Here is a 19597-nt window from a genome sequence, read left to right as displayed (position 1 = left end):
TCCCCGCCTCTGATTCTACATATCTCATTCCCCGCTTTTGAATCCCCATCTCTGATTCCCGGACTCTGATTCCCCACCTCTGATTCCCGGCCTCTTATTCCCAGCATCTGATTCCTGTCCTCTGATTCCCCATATCTGATTCCCCGCTTCTGATTCTGATTCCCTGCCTCTGATTCCCCATCTCTGATTCCGCACATCTGATTCCCTGCCTCTGATTCCCCACCTCTGATTCCCCATATCTGATTCCCCGCCTCTGTTTCCCCACCTCTGATTCCCCGCCTCTGTTTCCCCATATCTAATTCCCAACCTCTGATGCCCCAACTCTGATTCCCTGCCTCTGATTCCCCGCGTTCTATTCCCTGACTCTGATTCCCCGCCTGTGATTCCCCATCTCTGATTCACCACCTCTGATTCCCCACCTCTGATTCCCCATATCTAATTCCTCGCCTCTGTTTTCCCGCCTCTGATTCCCCGCCTCTGTTTCCCCATATCTGATTCCCCGCCTCTGAATCCCCAACTCTGATTCCCTGCCTCTGATTGCCTGCTTCTGATTCTGATTCCCCACCTCTGATTCCCCATCTCTGAATCCGCACATCTAATTCCCTGCCTCTGATTCCCCATCTCTGATTCCCCATATCTGATTCCCCGCCTTCCGTTCCCCGCCTCTGATTCCCCGCCTCTGTTTCCCCATATCTAAGTCCCCGACTCTGATTCCCCAACTTTGATTCCCCACCTCTGATTCCCCAGCTCTGATTCCCCGCCTCTGATTCCCCGCATCTGATTCCATGCATATGATTCCCAGCCTCTGATTCCCTGCCTCTGATTCCCAACCTCTGATTCCCCACCTCTGATTCCCCATATCTGATTCCCCGCCTCTGTTTCCCCGCCTCTGATTCCCCTCCTCTGTTTCCCCATATCTAAGTCCACGACTCTGATTCCCCAACTTTGATTCCCCACCTCTGATTCCCCAGCTCTGATTCCCCGCCTCTGATTCCCCGCATCTGATTCCATGCATCTGATTCCCCAACTCTGATTCCCTGCCTCTAAGTTCCCAGCTCTGATTCCCCGCCTCTGATTCCCCGTGTCTGATTTCCTGCCTCTGATTCCCCGCCTCTGATTACCCATGTCTATTTCACCGCCTCTGATTCTCCACCTCTGATTCCCCATCTCTGATTCCGCACATCCGATTCCCTGCCTCTGATTCCCCGCCTCTGATTCACTGCCTCTGATACCCCAGCTCTGATTCCCCGCCTCTGATTCCCCGCGTCTTATTCCCTGCTTCTGATTCTGATTCCCTGCCTCTGATTCCCCATCTCTGATTCCGCACATCTGATTCCCTGCCTCTGATTCTCCACCTCTGATTCCCCATATCTGATTCCCCGCCTCTGTTTCCCCGCCTCTGATTCCCCGCCTCTGTTTCCCCATATCTAAGTCCCCGCCTCTGATTCCCCAACTCTGATTCCCCACCTCTGATTCCCCAGCTCTGATTCCCCGCCTCTGATTCCCCGCATCTGATTCCCTGCATCTGATTCCCCGCCTCTGATTACCCATGTCTGAATCACCGCCTCTGATTCCCCACCTCTGATTCCCCATCTCTGATTCTCCGCCTCTGATTCCCCGCATCTTATTCCCTGCTTCTGATTCAGATTCCCTGCCTCTGATCCCATCTCTGATTCCGCACATCTGATTCCCTGCCTCTGATTCCCCACCTCTGATTCCCCATATCTGATTCCCCGCCTCTGATTCCCTGCCTGTGATTCCCAACCTCTGATTCCCCACCTCTGATTCCCCATATCTGATTCCCCGCCTCTGTTTCCCCACCTCTGATTCCCCGCCTCTGTTTCCCCATATCTGATTCCCCGAATCTATTTGCCCACCTCTGATTCCCCACCTCAGTTTCCCCATATCTGATTCCCCGCCTCTGAATCCCCAACTCTGATTCCCTGCATCTAATTCCCCAGCTCTGATTCCCCGCCTCTGATTCCCCGTGTCTGATTTCCTGCCTCTGATTCCCTGCCTCTGATTACCCATGTCTGATTCACCGCCTCTGATTCCCCACCTCTGATTCCCCATCTCTGATTCCGCACATCCCATTCCCTGCCTCTGATTCCCCGCCTCTGATTCCCCGCCTCAGATTCCCCGTGTCTGATTTCCTGCCTCTGATTCCCCGCCTCTGATTACCCATGTCTGATTCACCGCCTCTGATTCCCCACCTCTGATTCCCCATCTCTGATTCCGCACATCCGATTCCCTGCTTCTGATTCCCCGCCTCTGATTCACAGCCTCTGATTCCCCAGCTCTGATTCCCCGCCTCAGATTCCCCGCGTCTTATTCCCTGCTTCTGATTCTGATTCCCTGCCTCTGATTCCCCATCTCTGATACCGCACATCTGATTCCCTGCCTCTGATTCCCCACCTCTGATTCCCCATATCTGATTCCCCGCCTCTGTTTCCCCGCCGCTGATTCCCCGCCTCTGTTTCCCCATATCTAAGTCCCCGCCTCTGATTCCCCAACTCTGATTCCCCACCTCTGATTCCCCAGCTCTGATTCCCCACCTCTGATTCCCCATATCTGATTCCCCGCCTCTGAATCCCCAACTCTGATTCCCTGCATCTAATTCCCCAGCTCTGATTCCCCGCCTCTGATTCCCCGTGTCTGATTTCCTGCCTCTGATTCCCCGCCTCTGATTACCCATGTCTGATTCACCGCCTCTGATTCCCCACCTCTGATTCCCCATCTCTGATTCCGCACATCCGATTCCCTGCCTCTGATTCCCCGCCTCTGATTCATCGCCTCTGATTCCCGGCCTCTGATTTCCCGCCTCTGATTCCCTGCCACTGATACCCCGCCCCTGATTCCCCACCTCTGATTCCCCATATCTGATTCCCCTCCTCTGTTTCCCCGCCTCTGATTCCCCGCCTCTGATTCCCCATATCTGATTCCCCGCCTCTGATTCCCCAACTCTGATTCCCCGCCTCTGATTCCCCAGCTCTGAATCCCCGCCTCTGATTCCGCGCGTCTGATTACCGGCCTCTGATTCCCCGCCTCTGATTCTCCATCTCTGATTCACAACCTCTGATTCCCCACCTCTGATTGCACATATCTGATTCCCCGCCTCTGTTTCCCCGCCTCTGATTCCCCAGCTCTGATTAACAATATCTGATTCCCCGCCTCTGTTTCCCCGCCTCTGATTCCCCAGCTCTGATTAACAATATCTGATTCCCCGCCTCTGATTCCCCACCTCTGATTCCCCGCCTCTGATTCGCCAGCTATGATTCCCCGCCTCTGATTCCCCAGCTCTTATTCCCCGCCTCTGATTCCCCGTGTTTGATTCTCTGCCTCTGATTCCCGGCCTCTGATTCCCCATCTCTGATTCACCGCCTTTGATTCGCCACCTCTGATTCCCCATATCTGATTCCCCGCCTCTGTTTCCCTGCCTCTGATTCCCCGCCTCTGATTCCCCATATCTCATTCCCCGCCTCTGAATCCCCATCTCTGATTCCCGGACTCTGATTCCCCACCTCTGATTCCCGGCCTCTTATTCCTGGCATCTGATTCCGGCCTCTGATCCCCGGCCTCTGATTCCCTGCTTCTGATTCTGATTCCCTGCCTCTGATTCCCCATCTCTGATTGCGCACATCTGATTCCCTGCCTCTGATTCCCCACCTCTGATTCCCCATATCTGATTCCCCGCCTCTGTTTCCCCGCCTCTGATTCCCCGCCTCTGTTTCCCAATATCTAAGTCCCCGCCTCTGATTCCCCAACTCTGATTCCCCACCTCTGATTCTCCAGCTCTGATTCCCCGCCTCTGATTCCCCGCATCTGATTCCCTGCATCTGATTCCAAGCCTCTGATTCCCTGCCTCTGATTCCCAACCTCTGATTCCCCACCTCTGATTTCCCATATCTGATTCCCCGCCTCTGTTTCCCCGCCTCTGATTCCCCGCCTCTGTTTCCCCATATCTGATTCCCGGCCTCTGATTCCCCGCCTCTGATTCCCCGCCTCTGATTCCCTGCCTCTGATTCCCCATCTCCGATTCCGCACATCTGATTCCCTGCCTCTGATTCCCCGCCTCTGATTCCCCACCTCTGATTCCCTGCCTCTGATTCCCAACATCTGATTCCCCACCTCTTATTCCTCATATCTGATTCCCCGCCTGTTTCCCCGCCTCTGACTCCCCTCCTCTGATTCCCCAACTCTAATTCCCCGCCTCTGATTCCCCAGCTCTGATTCCCCGTGTTTGATTCCCTGCCTCTGATTCCCTGCCCTCATTCCCCATCTCTGTTTCACCGCCTTTGATTCGCCACCTCTGATTCCCCATATCTGATTCCCCTCCTCTGTTTCCCCGCCTCTGATTCCCTGCCTCTGATTCCCAACCTCTGATTCCACACCTCTGATTCCCCATCTCAGATTCCTCGCCTCTGTTTCCCCGCCTCTGATTCCCCGCCCCTCTTTCCCCATATCTGATTCCCCGCCTCTGATTCCCCAACTCTGATTCCCCGCCTCTGATTCCCCAGCTCTGATTCCCCGCCTCTGATTCCCCGTGTTTGATTCCCTGCCTCTGATTGCCCGCCTCTGATTCCCCATCTCTGATTCACCGCCTTTGATTCGCCACCTCTGATTTACCATATCTGATTCCCCACCTCTGTTTCGCCGCCTCTGATTCCCCGCCTCTGATTCTCCATATCTCATTCTCCGCCTCTGAATCCCCATCTCTGATTCCCGGACACTGATTCCCCACCTCTGATTCCCGGCCTCTTATTCCCAGCATCTGATTTCCGGCCTCTGATTCCCGGCCTCTGATTCCCCGCTTCTGATTCTGATTCCCTGCCTCTGATTCCCGATCTCTGATTCCGCACATCTGATTCCCTGCCTCTGATTCCCCACCTCTGATTCCCCATATCTGATTCCCCGCCTCTGTTTCCCGGCCTCTGATTCCCCGCCTCTGTTTCCCCATATCTAATTCCGAACCTCTGATGCCCCAACTCTAATTCCCTGCCTCTGATTCCCCGCGTTCTATTCCCTGCCTCTGATTCCCCGCCTGTGATTCCCCATCTCTGATTCACCACCTCTGATTCCCCACCTCTGATTCCCCATATCTGATTCCCCGCCTCTGTTTCCCAACCTCTGATTCCACACCTCTGATTCCCCATATCTGATTCCCCGCCTCTGTTTCACCGCCTCTGATTCCCGGCCCCTGTTTCCCCATATCTGATTCCCCGCCACTTATTCCCCAACTCAGATTCCCCGCCTCTGATTCCCCAGCTCTGATTCCCCGCCTCTGATTCCCTGTGTTTGATTCCCTGCCTCTGATTCCCCGCCTCTGATTCCCCATCTCTGATTCACTGCCTTTGATTCGCCACCTCTGATTCCCCATATCTGATTCCCCACCACTGTTTCCACGCCTCAAATTCCCCGCCTCTGATTCTCCATATCTCATTCCCCGCCTTTGAATCCCCATCTCTGATTCCTGGACTCTGATTCCCCACCTCTGATTCCCGGCCTCTTATTCCCAGCATCTGATTCCTGGCCTCTGATTCCCCATCTCTGATTCCGCACATCTGATTCCCTGCCTCTGATTCCCCGCCTCTGATTCCCCGCCTCTGATTCCCTGCCTCTGATTCCCCATCTCCGATTCCGCACATCTGATTCCCTGCCTCTGATTCCCCGCCTCTGATTCCCCACCTCTGATTCCCTGCCTCTGATTCCCAACATCTGATTCCCCACCTCTTATTCCCCATATCTGATTCCCCGCCTGTTTCCCCGCCTCTGACTCCCCTCCTCTGATTCCCCAACTCTAATTCCCCGCCTCTGATTCCCCAGCTCTGATTCCCCGCCTCTGATTCCCTGCCCTGATTCCCCATCTCTGTTTCACCGCCTTTGATTCGCCACCTCTGATTCCCCATATCTGATTCCCCTCCTCTGTTTCCCCGCCTCTGATTCCCTGCCTCTGATTCCCAACCTCTGATTCCACACCTCTGATTCCCCATCTCAGATTCCTCGCCTCTGTTTCCCCGCCTCTGATTCCCCGCCCCTCTTTCCCCATATCTGATTCCCCGCCTCTGATTCCCCAACTCTGATTCCCCGCCTCTGATTCCCTAGCTCTGATTCCCCGCCTCTGATTCCCCATGTTTGATTCCCTGCCTCTGATTGCCCGCCTCTGATTCCCCATCTCTGATTCACCGCCTTTGATTCGCCACCTCTGATTTACCATATCTGATACCCCACCTCTGTTTCGCCGCCTCTGATTCCCCGCCTCTGATTCTCCATATCTCATTCTCCGCCTCTGAATCCCCATCTCTGATTCCCGGACACTGATTCCCCACCTCTGATTCCCGGCCTCTTATTCCCAGCATCTGATTTCCGGCCTCTGATTCCCGGCCTCTGATTCCCCGCTTCTGATTCTGATTCCCTGCCTCTGATTCCCCATCTCTGATTCCGCACATCTGATTCCCTGCCTCTGATTCCCCACCTCTGATTCCCCATATCTGATTCCCCGCCTCTGTTTCCCCGCCTCTGATTCCCCGCCTCTGTTTCCCCATATCTAATTCCGAACCTCTGATGCCCCAACTCTAATTCCCTGCCTCTGATTCCCCGCATTCTATTCCCTGCCTCTGATTCCCCGCCTGTGATTTCCCATCTCTGATTCACCACCTCTGATTCCCCACCTCTGATTCCCCATATCTGATTCCCCGCCTCTGTTTCCCAACCTCTGATTCCACACCTCTGATTCCCCATATCTGATTCCCCGCCTCTGTTTCCCCGCCTCTGATTCCCGGCCCCTGTTTCCCCATATCTGATTCCCCGCCACTTATTCCCCAACTCAGATTCCCCGCCTCTGATTCCCCAGCTCTGATTCCCCGCCTCTGATTCCCTGTGTTTGATTCCCTGCCTCTGATTCCCCGCCTCTGATTCCCCATCTCTGATTCACTGCCTTTGATTCGCCACCTCTGTTTCCCCATATCTGATTCCCCACCACTGTTTCCACGCCTCAAATTCCCCGCCTCTGATTCTCCATATCTCATTCCCCGCCTTTGAATCCCCATCTCTGATTCCTGGACTCTGATTCCCCACCTCTGATTCCCGGCCTCTTATTCCCAGCATCTGATTCCTGGCCTCTGAATCCCCGCCTGTGATTCCCCATCTCTGATTCACCACCTCTGATTCCCCACCTCTGATTCCCCATATCTAATTCCTCGCCTCTGTTTTCCCGCCTCTGATTCCCCGCCTCTGTTTCCCCATATCTGATTCCCCGCCTCTGAATCCCCAACTCTGATTCCCTGCCTCTGATTCCCCAGCTCTGATTCCCCACCTTTGATTCCCCCCGTCTGATTCCCAGCCTCTGAATCCCCGTGTCTGATTTCCTGCCTCTGATTCACCGCCTCTGATTCCCCATCTCTGACTCACCGCCTCTGATTCCCCACCTCTGATTCCCCATCTCTGATTCCGCACATCTGATTCCCTGCCTCTGATTCCCCGACTCTGATTCCCCAGCTCTGATTCCCCGCCTCTGATTCCCCAACTCTGATTCCCCGCCTCTGATTCCCCAGCTCTGATTCACCGCCTTTGATTCGCCACCTCTGATTCCCCATATCTGATTCCCCGCCTCTGTTTCCCCGCCTCTGATTCCCCGCCTCTGATTCCCCATATCTCATTCCCCGACTCTGAATCCCCATCTCTGATTCCCGGACTCTGATTCCCGACCTCTGATTCCCGGCCTCTTATTCCCGTCATCTGATTCCGGCCTCTGATTCCCGGCCTCTGATTCCCTGCTTCTGATTCTGATTCCCTGCCTCTGATTCCCCATCTCTGATTGCGCACATCTGATTCCCTGCCTCTGATTCCCCACCTCTGATTCCCCATATCTGATTTCCCGCCTCTGTTTCCCCGCCTCTGATTCCCCGCCTCTGTTTCCCAATATCTAAGACCCGCCTCTGATTCCCCAACTCTGATTCCCCACCTCTGATTCTCCAGCTATGATTCCCCGCCTCTGATTCCCCGCATCTGATTCCCTGCATCTGATTCCAAGCCTCTGATTCCCTGCATCTGATTCCCAACCTCTGATTTCCCACCTCTGATTCCCCATTTCTGATTCCCCGCATCTGATTCCCTGCATCTGATTCCAAGCCTCTGATTCCCTGCCTCTGATTCCCAACCTCTGATTCCCCACCTCTGATTCCCCATATCTGATTCCCCGCCTCTGTTTCCCCATCTCTGATTCACCACCTCTGATTCCCCACCTCTGATTCCCCATATCTAATTCCCCGCCTCTGAATCCCCAACTCTGATTCCCTGCCTCTGATTCCCTGCTTCTGATTCTGATTCCCCACCTCTGATTCCCCATCTCTAATTCCGCACATCTAATTCCCTGCCTCTGATTCCCCATCTCTGATTCCCCATATCTGATTCCCCGCCTTCTGTTCCCCGCCTCTGATTCCCCGCCTCTGTTTCCCCATATCTAAGTCCCCGACTCTGATTCCCCAACTTTGATTCCCCACCTCTGATTCCCCAGCTCTGATTCCCCGCCTCTGATTCCCCGCATCTGATTCCATGCATATGATTCCCAGCCTCTGATTCCCTGCCTCTGATTCCCAACCTCTGATTCCCCACCTCTGATTCCCCATATCTGATTCCCCATCTCTGATTCCCCGCCTTCTGTTCCCCGCCTCTGATTCCCCGCCTCTGTTTCCCCATATCTAAGTCCCCGCCTCTGATTCCCCGCCTCTGTTTCCCCATATCTGATTCCCGGCCTCTGAATCCCCGCCTCTGATTCCCCGCCTCTGATTCCCTGCCTCTGATTCCCCATCTCCGATTCCGCACATCTGATTCCCTGCCTCTGATTCCCCGCCTCTGATTCCCCACCTCTGATTCCCTGCCTCTGATTCCCAACATCTGATTCCCCACCTCTTATTCCCCATATCTGATTCCCCGCCTGTTTCCCCGCCTCTGACTCCCCTCCTCTGATTCCCCAACTCTAATTCCCCGCCTCTGATTCCCCAGCTCTGATTCCCCGTGTTTGATTCCCTGCCTCTGATTCCCTGCCCTGATTCCCCATCTCTGTTTCACCGCCTTTGATTCGCCACCTCTGATTCCCCATATCTGATTCCCCTCCTCTGTTTCCCCGCCTCTGATTCCCTGCCTCTGATTCCCAACCTCTGATTCCACACCTCTGATTCCCCATCTCAGATTCCTCGCCTCTGTTTCCCCGCCTCTGATTCCCCGCCCCTCTTTCCCCATATCTGATTCCCCGCCTCTGATTCCCCAACTCTGATTCCCCGCCTCTGATTCCCCAGCTCTGATTCCCCGCCTCTGATTCCCCGTGTTTGATTCCCTGCCTCTGATTGCCCGCCTCTGATTCCCCATCTCTGATTCACCGCCTTTGATTCGCCACCTCTGATTTACCATATCTGATTCCCCACCTCTGTTTCCCCGCCTCTGATTCCCCGCCTCTGATTCTCCATATCTCATTCTCCGCCTCTGAATCCCCATCTCTGATTCCCGGACACTGATTCCCCACCTCTTATTCCCGGCCTCTTATTCCCAGCATCTGATTCCCGGCCTCTGATTCCCGGCCTCTGATTCCCCGCTTCTGATTCTGATTCCCTGCCTCTGATTCCCCATCTCTGATTCCGCACATCTGATTCCCTGCCTCTGATTCCCCACCTCTGATTCCCCATATCTGATTCCCCGCCTCTGTTTCCCCGCCTCTGTTTCCCCGCCTCTGTTTCCCCATATCTAATTCCGAACCTCTGATGCCCCAACTCTAATTCCCTGCCTCTGATTCCCCGCGTTCTATTCCCTGCCTCTGATTCCCCGCCTGTGATTCCCCATCTCTGATTCACCACCTCTGATTCCCCACCTCTGATTCCCCATATCTGATTCCCCGCCTCTGTTTCCCAACCTCTGATTCCACACCTCTGATTCCCCATATCTGATTCCCCGCCTCTGTTTCCCCGCCTCTGATTCCCGGCCCCTGTTTCCCCATATCTGATTCCCCGCCACTTATTCCCCAACTCAGATTCCCCGCCTCTGATTCCCCAGCTCTGATTCCCCGCCTCTGATTCCCTGTGTTTGATTCCCTGCCTCTGATTCCCCGCCTCTGATTCCCCATCTCTGATTCACTGCCTTTGATTCGCCACCTCTGATTCCCCATATCTGATTCCCCACCACTGTTTCCACGCCTCAAATTCCCCGCCTCTGATTCTCCATATCTCATTCCCCGCCTTTGAATCCCCATCTCTGATTCCCGGACTCTGATTCCCCACCTCTGATTCCCGGCCTCTTATTCCCAGCATCTGATTCCTGGCCTCTGATTCCCCATATCTGATTCCCCGCTTCTGATTCTGATTCCCTGCCTCTGATTCCCCATCTCTGATTCCGCACATCTGATTCCCTGCCTCTGATTCCCCACCTCTGATTCCCCATATCTGATTCCCCGCCTCTGTTTCCCCACCTCTGATTCCCCGCCTCTGTTTCCCCATATCTAATTCCCAACCTCTGATGCCCCAACTCTGATTCCCTGCCTCTGATTCCCCGCGTTCTATTCCCTGCCTCTGATTCCCCGCCTGTGATTCCCCATCTCTGATTCACCACCTCTGATTCCCCACCTCTGATACCCCATATCTAATTCCTCGCCTCTGTTTTCCCGCCTCTGATTCCCCGCCTCTGTTTCCCCATATCTGATTCCCCGCCTCTGAATCCCCAACTCTGATTCCCTGCCTCTGATTCCCCAGCTCTGATTCCCCACCTTTGATTCCCCCCGTCTGATTCCCAGCCTCTGAATCCCCGTGTCTGATTTCCTGCCTCTGATTCACCGCCTCTGATTCCCCAACTCTGACTCACCGCCTCTGATTCCCCACCTCTGATTCCCCATCTCTGATTCCGCACATCTGATTCCCTGCCTCTGATTCCCCGACTCTGATTCCCCAGCTCTGATTCCCGGACACTGATTCCCCACCTCTGATTCCCGGCCTCTTATTCCCAGCATCTGATTCCCGGCCTCTGATTCCCGGCCTCTGATTCCCCGCTTCTGATTCCGATTCCCTGCCTCTGATTCCCCATCTCTGATTCCGCACATCTGATTCCCTGCCTATGATTCCCCACCTCTGATTCCCCATATCTGATTCCCCGCCTCTGTTTCCCCGCCTCTGATTCCCCGCCTCTGTTTCCCCATATCTAATTCCGAACCTCTGATGCCCCAACTCTAATTCCCTGCCTCTGATTCCCCGCGTTCTATTCCCTGCCTCTGATTCCCCACCTCTGATTCCCCATATCTGATTCCCCGCCTCTGTTTCCCAACCTCTGATTCCACACCTCTGATTCCCCATATCTGATTCCCCGCCTCTGTTTCCCCGCCTCTGATTCCCGGCCCCTGTTTCCCCATATCTGATTCCCCGCCACTTACTCCCCAACTCAGATTCCCCGCCTCTGATTCCCCAGCTCTGATTCCCCGCCTCTGATTCCCTGTGTTTGATTCCCTGCCTCTGATTCCCCGCCTCTGTTTCCCCATCTCTGATTCACTGCCTTTGATTCGCCACCTCTGATTCCCCATATCTGATTCCCCACCACTGTTTCCACGCCTCAAATTCCCCGCCTCTGGTTCTCCATATCTCATTCCCCGCCTTTGAATCCCCATCTCTGATTCCCGGACTCTGATTCCCCACCTCTGATTCCCGGCCTCTTATTCCCAGCATCTGATTCCTGGCCTCTGATTCCCCATATCTGATTCCCCGCTTCTGATTCTGATTCCCTGCCTCTGATTCCCCATCTCTGATTCCGCACATCTGATTCCCTGCCTCTGATTCCCCACCTCTGATTCCCCATATCTGATTCCCCGCCTCTGTTTCCCCACCTCTGATTCCCCGCCTCTGTTTCCCCATATCTAATTCCCAACCTCTGATGCCCCAACTCTGATTCCCTGCCTCTGATTCCCCGCGTTCTATTCCCTGCCTCTGATTCCACGCCTGTGATTCCCCATCTCTGATTCACCACCTCTGATTCCCCACCTCTGATTCCCCATATCTAATTCCTCGCCTCTGTTTTCCCGCCTCTGATTCCCCGCCTCTGTTTCCCCATATCTGATTCCCCGCCTCTGAATCCCCAACTCTGATTCCCTGCCTCTGATTGCCTGCTTCTGATTCTGATTCCCCACCTCTGATTCCCCATCTCTGAATCCGCACATCTAATTCCCTGCCTCTGATTCCCCATCTCTGATTCCCCATATCTGATTCCCCGCCTTCCGTTCCCCGCCTCTGATTCCCCGCCTCTGTTTCCCCATATCTAAGTCCCCGACTCTGATTCCCCAACTTTGATTCCCCACCTCTGATTCCCCAGCTCTGATTCCCCGCCTCTGATTCCCCGCATCTGATTCCATGCATATGATTCCCAGCCTCTGATTCCCTGCCTCTGATTCCCAACCTCTGATTCCCCACCTCTGATTCCCCATATCTGATTCCCCGCCTCTGTTTCCCCGCCTCTGATTCCCCTCCTCTGTTTCCCCATATCTAAGTCCCCGACTCTGATTCCCCAACTTTGATTCCCCACCTCTGATTCCCCAGCTCTGATTCCCCGCCTCTGATTCCCCGCATCTGATTCCATGCATCTGATTCCCCAACTCTGATTCCCTGCCTCTAAGTTCCCAGCTCTGATTCCCCGCCTCTGATTCCCCGTGTCTGATTTCCTGCCTCTGATTCCCCGCCTCTGATTACCCATGTCTATTTCACCGCCTCTGATTCCCCACCTCTGATTCCCCATCTCTGATTCCGCACATCCTATTCCCTGCCTCTGATTCCCCGCCTCTGATTCACTGCCTCTGATACCCCAGCTCTGATTCCCCGCCTCTGATTCCCCGTGTCTTATTCCCTGCTTCTGATTCTGATTCCCTGCCTCTGATTCCCCATCTCTGATTCCGCACATCTGATTCCCTGCCTCTGATTCTCCACCTCTGATTCCCCATATCTGATTCCCCGCCTCTGTTTCCCCGCCTCTGATTCCCCGCCTCTGTTTCCCCATATCTAAGTCCCCGCCTCTGATTCCCCAACTCTGATTCCCCACCTCTGATTCCCCAGCTCTGATTCCCCGCCTCTGATTCCCCGCATCTGATTCCCTGCATCTGATTCCCCGCCTCTGATTACCCATGTCTGAATCACCGCCTCTGATTCCCCACCTCTGATTCCCCATCTCTGATTCTCCGCCTCTGATTCCCCGCATCTTATTCCCTGCTTCTGATTCAGATTCCCTGCCTCTGATCCCATCTCTGATTCCGCACATCTGATTCCCTGCCTCTGATTCCCCACCTCTGATTCCCCATATCTGATTCCCCGCCTCTGATTCCCTGCCTGTGATTCCCAACATCTGATTCCCCACCTCTGATTCCCCATATCTGATTCCCCGCCTCTGTTTCCCCACCTCTGATTCCCCGCCTCTGTTTCCCCATATCTGATTCCCCGCCTCTATTTGCCCACCTCTGATTCCCCACCTCAGTTTCCCCATATCTGATTCCCCGCCTCTGAATCCCCAACTCTGATTCCCTGCATCTAATTCCCCAGCTCTGATTCCCCGCCTCTGATTCCCCGTGTCTGATTTCCTGCCTCTGATTCCCCGCCTCTGATTACCCATGTCTGATTCACCGCCTCTGATTCCCCACCTCTGATTCCCCATCTCTGATTCCGCACATCCCATTCCCTGCCTCTGATTCCCCGCCTCTGATTCCCCGCCTCAGATTCCCCGTGTCTGATTTCCTGCCTCTGATTCCCCGCCTCTGATTATCCATGTCTGATTCACCGCCTCTGATTCCCCACCTCTGATTCCCCATCTCTGATTCCGCACATCCAATTCCCTGCTTCTGATTCCCCGCCTCTGATTCACAGCCTCTGATTCCCCAGCTCTGATTCCCCGCCTCAGATTCCCCGCGTCTTATTCCCTGCTTCTGATTCTGATTCCCTGCCTCTGATTCCCCATCTCTGATACCGCACATCTGATTCCCTGCCTCTGATTCCCCACCTCTGATTCCCCATATCTGATTCCCCGCCTCTGTTTCCCCGCCTCTGATTCCCCGCCTCTGTTTCCCCATATCTAAGTCCCCGCCTCTGATTCCCCAACTCTGATTCCCCACCTCTGATTCCCCAGCTCTGATTCCCCACCTCTGATTCCCCATATCTGATTCCCCGCCTCTGAATCCCCAACTCTGATTCCCTGCATCTAATTCCCCAGCTCTGATTCCCCGCCTCTGATTCCCCGTGTCTGATTTCCTGCCTCTGATTCCCCACCTCTGATTACCCATGTCTGATTCACCGCCTCTGATTCCCCACCTCTGATTCCCCATCTCTGATTCCGCACATCCGATTCCCTGCCTCTGATTCCCCGCCTCTGATTCACCGCCTCTGATTCCCCGCCTCTGATTCCCCATATCTGATTCCCCGCCTCTGATTCCCCAACTCTGATTCCCCGCCTCTGATTCCCCAGCTCTGAATCCCCGCCTCTGATTCCGCGCGTCTGATTACCGGCCTCTGATTCCCCGCCTCTGATTCTCCATCTCTGATTCACAACCTCTGATTCCCCACCTCTGATTGCACATATCTGATTCCCCGCCTCTGTTTCCCCGCCTCTGATTCCCCAGCTCTGATTAACAATATCTGATTCCCCGCCTCTGTTTCCCCGCCTCTGATTCCCCAGCTCTGATTAACAATATCTGATTCCCCGCCTCTGATTCCCCACCTCTGATTCCCCGCCTCTGATTCGCCAGCTATGATTCCCCGCCTCTGATTCCCCAGCTCTTATTCCCCGCCTCTGATTCCCCGTGTTTGATTCTCTGCCTCTGATTCCCGACCTCTGATTCCCCATCTCTGATTCACCGCCTTTGATTCGCCACCTCTGATTCCCCATATCTGATTCCCCGCCTCTGTTTCCCCGCCTCTGATTCCCCGCCTCTGATTCCCCATATCTCATTCCCCGCCTCTGAATCCCCATCTCTGATTCCCGGACTCTGATTCCCCACCTCTGATTCCCGGCCTCTTATTCCCGGCATCTGATTCCGGCCTCTGATCCCCGGCCTCTGATTCCCTGCTTCTGATTCTGATTCCCTGCCTCTGATTCCCCATCTCTGATTGCGCACATCTGATTCCCTGCCTCTGATTCCCCACCTCTGATTCCCCATATCTGATTCCCCGCCTCTGTTTCCCCGCCTCTGATTCCCCGCCTCTGTTTCCCAATATCTAAGTCCCCGCCTCTGATTCCCCAACTCTGATTCCCCACCTCTGATTCTCCAGCTCTGATTCCCCGCCTCTGATTCCCCGCATCTGATTCCCTGCATCTGATTCCAAGCCTCTGATTCCCTGCCTCTGATTCCCAACCTCTGATTCCCCACCTCTGATTTCCCATATCTGATTCCCCGCCTCTGTTTCCCCGCCTCTGATTCCCCGCCTCTGTTTCCCCATATCTGATTCCCGGCCTCTGATTCCCCGCCTCTGATTCCCCGCCTCTGATTCCCTGCCTCTGATTCCCCATCTCCGATTCCGCACATCTGATTCCCTGCCTCTGATTCCCCGCCTCTGATTCCCCACCTCTGATTCCCTGCCTCTGATTCCCAACATCTGATTCCCCACCTCTTATTCCCCATATCTGATTCCCCGCCTGTTTCCCCGCCTCTGACTCCCCTCCTCTGATTCCCCAACTCTAATTCCCCGCCTCTGATTCCCCAGCTCTGATTCCCCGTGTTTGATTCCCTGCCTCTGATTCCCTGCCCTGATTCCCCATCTCTGTTTCACCGCCTTTGATTCGCCACCTCTGATTCCCCATATCTGATTCCCCTCCTCTGATTCCCCGGCTCTGATTCCCTGCCTCTGATTCCCAACCTCTGATTCCACACCTCTGATTCCCCATCTCAGATTCCTCGCCTCTGTTTCCCCGCCTCTGATTCCCCGCCCCTCTTTCCCCATATCTGATTCCCCGCCTCTGATTCCCCAACTCTGATTCCCCGCCTCTGATTCCCCAGCTCTGATTCCCCGCCTCTGATTCCCCGTGTTTGATTCCCTGCCTCTGATTGCCCGCCTCTGATTCCCCATCTCTGATTCACCGCCTTTGATTCGCCACCTCTGATTTACCATATCTGATTCCCCACCTCTGTTTCCCCTCCTCTGATTCCCCGCCTCTGATTCTCCATATCTCATTCTCCGCCTCTGAATCCCCATCTCTGATTCCCGGACACTGATTCCCCACCTCTGATTCCCGGCCTCTTATTCCCAGCATCTGATTTCCGGCCTCTGATTCCCGGCCTCTGATTCCCCGCTTCTGATTCTGATTCCCTGCCTCTGATTCCCCATCTCTGATTCCGCACATCTGATTCCCTGCCTCTGATTCCCCACCTCTGATTCCCCATATCTGATTCCCCGCCTCTGTTTCCCCGCCTCTGATTCCCCGCCTCTGTTTCCCCATATCTAATTCCGAACCTCTGATGCCCCAACTCTAATTCCCTGCCTCTGATTCCCCGCGTTCTATTCCCTGCCTCTGATTCCCCGCCTGTGATTCCCCATCTCTGATTCACCACCTCTGATTCCCCACCTCTGATTCCCCATATCTGATTCCCCGCCTCTGTTTCCCAACCTCTGATTCCACACCTCTGATTCCCCATATCTGATTCCCCGCCTCTGTTTCCCCGCCTCTGATTCCCGGCCCCTGTTTCCCCATATCTGATTCCCCGCCACTTATTCCCCAACTCAGATTCCCCGCCTCTGATTCCCCAGCTCTGATTCCCCGCCTCTGATTCCCTGTGTTTGATTCCCTGCCTCTGATTCCCCGCCTCTGATTCCCCATCTCTGATTCACTGCCTTTGATTCGCCACCTCTGATTCCCCATATCTGATTCCCCACCACTGTTTCCACGCCTCAAATTCCCCGCCTCTGATTCTCCATATCTCATTCCCCGCCTTTGAATCCCCATCTCTGATTCCTGGACTCTGATTCCCCACCTCTGATTCCCGGCCTCTTATTCCCAGCATCTGATTCCTGGCCTCTGATTCCCCATATCTGATTCCCCGCTTCTGATTCTGATTCCCTGCCTCTGATTCCCCATCTCTGATTCCGCACATCTGATTCCCTGCCTCTGATTCCCCACCTCTGATTCCCCATATCTGATTCCCCGCCTCTGTTTCCCCACCTCTGATTCCCCGCCTCTGTTTCCCCATATCTAATTCCCAACCTCTGATGCCCCAACTCTGATTCCCTGCCTCTGATTCCCCGCGTTCTATTCCCTGCCTCTGATTCCCCGCCTGTGATTCCCCATCTCTGATTCACCACCTCTGATTCCCCACCTCTGATTCCCCATATCTAATTCCTCGCCTCTGTTTTCCCGCCTCTGATTCCCCGCCTCTGTTTCCCCATATCTAATTCCCCGCCTCTGAATCCCCAACTCTGATTCCCTGCCTCTGATTCCCCAGCTCTGATTCCCCACCTTTGATTCCCCCCGTCTGATTCCCAGCCTCTGAATCCCCGTGTCTGATTTCCTGCCTCTGATTCACCGCCTCTGATTCCCCATCTCTGACTCACCGCCTCTGATTCCCCACCTCTGATTCCCCATCTCTGATTCCGCACATCTGATTCCCTGCCTCTGATTCCCCGACTCTGATTCCCCAGCTCTGATTCCCCGCCTCTGATTCCCCAACTCTGATTCCCCGCCTCTGATTCCCCAGCTCTGATTCACCGCCTTTGATTCGCCACCTCTGATTCCCCATATCTGATTCCCCGCCTCTGTTTCCCCGCCTCTGATTCCCCGCCTCTGATTCCCCATATCTCATTCCCCGACTCTGAATCCCCATCTCTGATTCCCGGACTCTGATTCCCCACCTCTGATTCCCGGCCTCTTATTCCCGTCATCTGATTCCGGCCTCTGATTCCCGGCCTCTGATTCCCTGCTTCTGATTCTGATTCCCTGCCTCTGATTCCCCATCTCTGATTGCGCACATCTGATTCCCTGCCTCTGATTCCCCACCTCTGATTCCCCATATCTGATTTCCCACCTCTGTTTCCCCGCCTCTGATTCCCCGCCTCTGTTTCCCAATATCTAAGACCCGCCTCTGATTCCCCAACTCTGATTCCCCACCTCTGATTCTCCAGCTATGATTCCCCGCCTCTGATTCCCCGCATCTGATTCCCTGCATCTGATTCCAAGCCTCTGATTCCCTGCATCTGATTCCAAACCTCTGATTCCCCACCTCTGATTCCCCATTTCTGATTCCCCGCATCTGATTCCCTGCATCTGATTCCAAGCCTCTGATTCCCTGCCTTTGATTCCCAACCTCTGATTCCCCACCTCTGATTCCCCATATCTGATTCCCCGCCTCTGTTTCCCCGCCTCTGATTCCCCGCCTCTGTTTCCCCATATCTAATTCCCAACCTCTGATGCCCCAACTCTGATTCCCTGCCTCTGATTCCCCGCGTTCTATTCCCTGCCTCTGATTCCACGCCTGTGATTCCCCATCTCTGATTCACCACCTCTGATTCCCCACCTCTGATTCCCCATATCTAATTCCCCGCCTCTGAATCCCCAACTCTGATTCCCTGCCTCTGATTCCCTGCTTCTGATTCTGATTCCCCACCTCTGATTCCCCATCTCTGATTCCGCACATCTAATTCCCTGCCTCTGATTCCCCATCTCTGATTCCCCATATCTGATTCCCCGCCTTCTGTTCCCCGCCTCTGATTCCCCGCCTCTGTTTCCCCATATCTAAGTCCCCTACTCTGATTCCCCAACTTTGATTCCCCACCTCTGATTCCCCAGCTCTGATTCCCCGCCTCTGATTCCCCGCATCTGATTCCATGCATATGATTCCCAGCCTCTGATTCCCTGCCTCTGATTCCCAACCTCTGATTCCCCACCTCTGATTCCCCATATCTGATTCCCCGCTTCTGTTTCCCCGCCTCTGATTCCCCGCCTCTGTTTCCCCATATCTGATTCCCGGCCTCTGATTCCCCGCCTCTGATTCGCCGCCTCTGATTCCCTGCCTCTGATTCCCCATCTCCGATTCCGCACATCTGATTCCCTGCCTCTGATTCCCCGCCTCTGATTCCCCACCTCTGATTCCCTGCCTCTGATTCCCAACATCTGATTCCCCACCTCTTATTCCCCATATCTGATTCCCCGCCTGTTTCCCCGCCTCTGACTCCCCTCCTCTGATTCCCCAACTCTAATTCCCCGCCTCTGATTCCCCAGCTCTGATTCCCCGTGTTTGATTCCCTGCCTCTGATTCCCTGCCCTGATTCCCCATCTCTGTTTCACCGCCTTTGATTCGCCACCTCTGATTCCCCATATCTGATTCCCCTCCTCTGTTTCCCCGCCTCTGATTCCCTGCCTCTGATTCCCAACCTCTGATTCCACACCTCTGATTCCCCATCTCAGATTCCTCGCCTCTGTTTCCCCGCCTCTGATTCCCCGCCCCTCTTTCCCCATATCTGATTCCCCGCCTCTGATTCCCCAACTCTGATTCCCTGCCTCTGATTCCCCAGCTCTGATTCCCCGCCTCTGATTCCCCGTGTTTGATTCCCTGCCTCTGATTGCCCGCCTCTGATTCCCCATCTCTGATTCACCGCCTTTGATTCGCCACCTC

The sequence above is a fragment of the Narcine bancroftii genome, unplaced genomic scaffold (genome assembly GCF_036971445.1).
Source record: "Narcine bancroftii isolate sNarBan1 unplaced genomic scaffold, sNarBan1.hap1 Scaffold_160, whole genome shotgun sequence".
NCBI lineage: Eukaryota > Metazoa > Chordata > Chondrichthyes > Torpediniformes > Narcinidae > Narcine > Narcine bancroftii.
The sequence above is the reverse complement of the archived record's forward strand: the minus strand, read 5'-3'. Positions refer to the sequence as shown.